We start from the raw sequence: 5,872 nt of genomic DNA, 5'->3' as shown, positions 1-5,872 counted from the left end.
TTTTATTATTTTACAGGTTATAAAATGGTTATGGTAAGTCGAAGAGTGTAGGAACAGTGTCAGGTTAGAATTAGAAAGAAATAAGGTATGTGTAATTTTAAAAGGGGCTTTAATCAAAGTCCAGATGGCAGTAGGAAAAGCAAGAAAGTTTAAGTATGTAGCAGTGAGAGGAGCATGGGTAGAAAGCTTAAGATGGGTATAAATTATTTGCATGAAAGATGTAAACAGAAGTGTTAAGGTTTTTAAACATTTGAAAATCTCCTCCTCTTCATTCCACTCTGGCCAAGTGGAGTGAGGAGAAGGCGATAAGAAATAAGGGAATTTTTTTCCCTTCAGATCAAAGAGACAAACAGATGAACATTTGGAAATACAACTGTAGGTCAATTAAATTCACGTGAAAAGTAAAATGTGTCACTCCTAATTTGATGCTAAAGATAAGATAAAGATATTATGCTATTTGGCATTTAGGCAAATTAGAATATTTTCTAAGATCTGATAAAAAAAAAACGTGAAGTTTTGGCTCTCTAGTGGGGGAGATGGGATACGGCGCCATTTCTGACAACCTCTTTGCTAGAAGAGTCAAAGCTCCCACTTTCAAAGAAGTGTTTAAAGAGTGGACACATAAATGCAGTTAACTGGAATAAAAGTTTTGTCAACAAAAAACATTTTTACAAAAATTCATTAAAGCCTCTCGTCCCAGATTAGGCTGAAAGAGAGTGCTGAATATTAATAGGGAATTTAACTTACCCTCCCCAATCTGGCAAAAGGGAGGAATCATACTAAAGTTATCAAGGACCCCACTAGCAACAGCCCTGAGGCACCCTGAAGCCTACACTTTCAACAAGCAGATAGACTTCTCCAATTCAAACCCCTACATCCATTATCAGGCCCAGCAGCCATGAGGAGAGGAGAAAAACCTCTGCACTCGATAAGCCCAATTTTCAGCATTAATTTTTGCAAGTGATGATTTGGAAATAAAACTGATGTCATAATGTCATGTGGGGAATCACTGTAAACCAGAAATAGTGTTAGATAAGCAAATTTTTCATCTGAATTTTGTTGGAACTAAAAGATGAAGAACTTGTTTAAAAACAGCTGTGTCACTTACTCTTATAATGTTTATATATGCCACATAGAAAATCAGGTATTTATTTACACCTCTACCTGAAGTTACACAGGAGGTTTCAACTAAAACAATTTGATTATCAGTTATTTGGAAGTTGTAAGAGTATTGAGTTATTTTATTGTTTTAATGCTAAAAACTTAAAATTGTTGATTGATTAATGGATGTAGAAAGGAGGAGACTGGGTGAAAACTTTATTTTAGATTAATTCCTATTCAGAACATTCCTCCTCCATGTGTGAGAGTTAGCAACCAATGGAATAAGCATTAACACCCCCAGTCTCTCCTACTTAGAATCCATATCAATCTTACTTATGTTGTAAAGCTGCCAAAAGTCCATGGAACTGTAGAGGCAAGGTCATTCAACCTGCGAAAGGAACTTGTTTTAATTGTAACTTACTAAAAAAGGTTACAAAATATTAAAAAGAAATTTGAGGAAAAAAATGTTAAATGAAATTCTTTATGTAGGAGAAACCTAGTAAATCTTTGTTTATTACAGCTCCATGGGAATAAAAAATTTTAATTGTAATTGGCTATGAGCCATGATTTGGTGAAAGAAATTTTTTAACTACTTAAGGCTCATCTCAAGAAGATTCTAATATCAATAGCTTTTAAAGTACTGTGATCATATTCATTTATTATACCTTTTCTGGCTAAAACACCTTTTAATATCTAAAGAATTCTGCAATCAACTAGAAAATTAGTAAGTTAATAATACTTTGGAGATTTATGTAACTTAAAGACATTTTGCTATACTCTTTTTGTCTAAAACACTTTGTGATATCTGAAGAATTCCACAATTATCTAGCAATTCAGTTTCATTATTTATTTAATTTATTATTATTTATTATATATTTAATGTATATATAAATAGATTTACATAATATATATTTATTTATATTTAATATGTATTATTATATTATAAATATATAAAATATATTTAATATCATATGTAAATAAAATATTTATTTAGTTTAATATATAATAATTAACATATTAATTATTAAAATTTTATTTATTATTATTACTCACTACTGCTTATAATACAAATCTTTTAGCTATGATATTACTGTTAAATGATTTTTCTTTTCCCTTTAATATTGAGTCAAATAGCAAATATTCAGTGTACATATGCTAACATATTTGATACTGTTAAACACACTCAGAATATAGATCTTTTTAACCCTTTTCAGTAATTACAAGCTCTTATAAGATAGAGGCCACTCCCTATATTGCAGTTCATTCTTCACTTCCTAGACCTCTTTATCTAAATAACATGATTATTAATCAAAAGTTCAAGTTTTTCAACTTTTTTTCCCCAAATACTCTTAGTACTACATTAGCTTCCTCTTATTTTTATCAAAATGCATATACTCTATATAAATAATTCCATGTGACTAGGGAACAAGCTAGACAGATTCATTAAAAACTGGACTCAGTGTGTTGTTGCCTTTATTAGTACTCCACTACTCATCATTGACCAACATGGGATGGATGTAACTCATTATCCTTCCGTTTGTATGTTATCATATATGCATATTATAATAGGTACTTTTTTCTTCTTTTACTTTTGCTTCCCTTCAGACAGGGGATGCAGTAAAAAATGTGCTCAACCATATGTTACAGTTTTCTGCTTCTATGGGCATTCTCACACAATTGAATGCCGATAATGTTCCTGCCAGTAACAATTTATTTCAATCTTTCTGCGATCATTTTAAAAATAATATTCATTACAGGCATACCCCTTATAATAAAGATATTACAACCTACTTGCTAAAATAAAAAGGGGGAGCAATTAGCTACTTTATACACGCAAAATACATTAGCTAAATAAAAACATCACTAAAAATGAGTATACACCAGCAGCAAAACAAAATGAAAGGTACATACTCCCCAAAATGAAGGTTATGTGGGGATTTATTACTGTGAGGCAGAAATTGTGCTTATATATTTTTCAGAACCTGGGGAACAACCAATGAGGTGCCAGAACAGAAATGTCAGGGCGTGTACTCTGAATCACCCAGAAAGATGACAGAACATGGGAATAAAGAAGAAGAGGTCTCCTAATGCAACCACTACACAAAAAAGCTGTGTCCCCATGGGGGCAGATCGAATATTTTTTATATCCACAAAAGGACTGAAACCGGTTACCTCAGGATTTGTGTTTCTTGCTGTGATCACTCTGCTTTCTATACAAACTGAACTGGTTCCATCCTGATTTATGTTTTGAGACACCTACCCCTGTCGCATCACTTGTTTCTATTCTCTACTTCGATCCCATCCCTTTTCAAAAGTGGGTGCTTCGAACTTCCCTTCCCCCCAGCCTGCCCTCACTTCCATCATCCCCCCTCTCAACCCCTTCCCCCCTACTCTCCTGTAGGGTGAGATACCCTATTTAGTGTGTATTTCATTCCCTCCCCAGGCCAAATTCAATGAGGATAAGGTTGACCCATTCCCTTTTGCCTTCCTATTCTTCCCCTCCATTGTAAACATTTTTCCTTGCCTCTTCTATATAAGATAGTTTACCCCATTTCTGTCTCTCCCCATCTCCTCTAATTACATTCCTCTCTCACCTCTTAATTTCATCATTTAACTATCATCCCTTCCTATTAAATTGGACCTGTGTCCTCTATGTATACTTGTAAACATATATACATACATTCACATATGTATTCATATGCCCATATACCCTCATATATATATATATATATTCCCTTCAATTACTGAGAAAAGTTTCACAAGTTACAATGATTGTTTTTCCATGTAGGAGTGTTAATAGTTCAGCTTTGATAAGTTCCTTATGATTTGTTTTCCCTGTTTACCTTCTCATGCTTCTCTTGCTTCTTGTATCTGAATGTCAAATTTTCTATTAAACTCTGTTTTTTTCAACAAGAATGCTTGAAAGTCCTCTATTCCACTGAATGACCATATTTTCCCCTGAAACAGGATACTCAGTTTTGCTGGGTAGGTGACTCTTCCTTTTAATCCCAGCTCCTTTGACTTCCGGAATATCATATTCCAAGCCCTTCGATCCCTCAGTGTAGAAGCTGCCAGATCCTGTGTTATCCTCTATGAGAAGCTGATAACTATCAATATCTAAATCTATATGATTATCATGACATTTAAAAGGGTTATACATAGATAGAGGGTGTGGGTATAAATGAACTAATCTGATAAAAAAAACTTATTAAGGGGGTCAAAGGGACTGTAATGGGATAAAAGGAAAGGATGAGACAGAAAAAGGTAAATTATGCCATACAAAGAGGAGAAGTTAAGGGAATTACAAGAATAAATAGCAAAACTATACTAGTGGGGGACCTTAATCTCCCCCTCTCTGAACTTGATAAATCTAACCTCAAAATAAACAAGAAAGAAGTTAAGGAGGCAAATAGAATTTTAGAGAGGCTGGATATGATAGATCTCTGGAGAAAACTGAATGGGGATAAAAGGAATAAACTTTATGCTCAGAGGTTCATGGCACATACTCAAAAACCGACCATGTTCTAGGGCGTAAAAACCTCACAATTCAGTGCAGAAAGGAAGAAATATTAAATGCATCATTCTCAGATCATGATGCAATGAAAATCATATGCAATAAAGGGCAATGGAAAGATAGACTAAAAACTAATTGGAAATTAAACAATTTAATCCTAAAGAATGAGTGGGTGAAACAAGAAATTATAGAAACAATCAGTAATTTCAGTCAAGTGAATGATAACAATGAGACAACATACCAAAATTCGTGGGATATATTAAAGGCAGTTCTTAAGGGAACTTTTATATCTCTGAGTGCATACATGATTAAATTAGAGAAAAGGGAGGTTAATGAATTAGGTATGCAATTGAAAAACCTAGAAAAAGAACAAATGAAAACCCCCAATCAAATACTAAATTAGAAATATTGAAAACCAAAGGAGAGATTAATAAAATTGAAATTAATAAAACTATTGAATTAATAAATAAAACTAAGAGCTGGTTTTGTGGGGAAAAAAACAATAAAATTGATAGACCCTTAGTCAATATGATAAAAAAAGAAAGAAGAAAACCAAATTATGTGTATCAACAATGAAAAGGGTGAATCTACCTCCAATGAAGAGGAAATCAAAACAATAATTGGGAATTATTTTTTCCCAATTGTATACACATAAATTTGACAATCTTAGTGAAATGGATGAATATTTACAAAAATACAAGTTGCACAGATTAACTGAAGAGGAAGTAAATTACTTAAATAACCCCATCTCAGAAAAAGAAATCAAACAAGCCATCAGTGAACTCCCTAGGAAAAAATCTCCAGGGTCAGATGGATTTACTAGTGAATTATATCAAACATTTAAAGAACAATTGATTCCAATACTCTACAAACTATTTGGGAAATTTAGTGAAGAAGGAGTCCTACCAAATTCTTTTTATGACACAAATATGGTACTGACACCTAAATCAGGAAGAGATAAAACAGAGAAAGAAAATTATAGACCAATCTGCATCATGAATATAGATGCAAAAATTCTAAATAAAATACTAGCAAAAAGACTACAGCAACTTATCTCAACAATAATACACTTTGACCAGGTAGGATTTATTCCAGGAATACAAGGATGGTTTAATATTAGAGAACCATCAGTATAACTGATCATATCAACAATAAAACAAGCAGAAATGACATGATTATCTCAATAGATGCAGAAAAGGCTTTTGAAAAAATACAGCATCCATTCCTATTAAAAACACTAGAAAGTATAGGAATAAA

This window comes from Petaurus breviceps, unplaced genomic scaffold (assembly GCF_028583685.1).
Source record: "Petaurus breviceps papuanus isolate PSGF00001 unplaced genomic scaffold, PetGlider_PUasm1.0 90205, whole genome shotgun sequence".
NCBI classification, from domain to species: domain Eukaryota; kingdom Metazoa; phylum Chordata; class Mammalia; order Diprotodontia; family Petauridae; genus Petaurus; species Petaurus breviceps.
The sequence above is the reverse complement of the archived record's forward strand: the minus strand, read 5'-3'. Positions refer to the sequence as shown.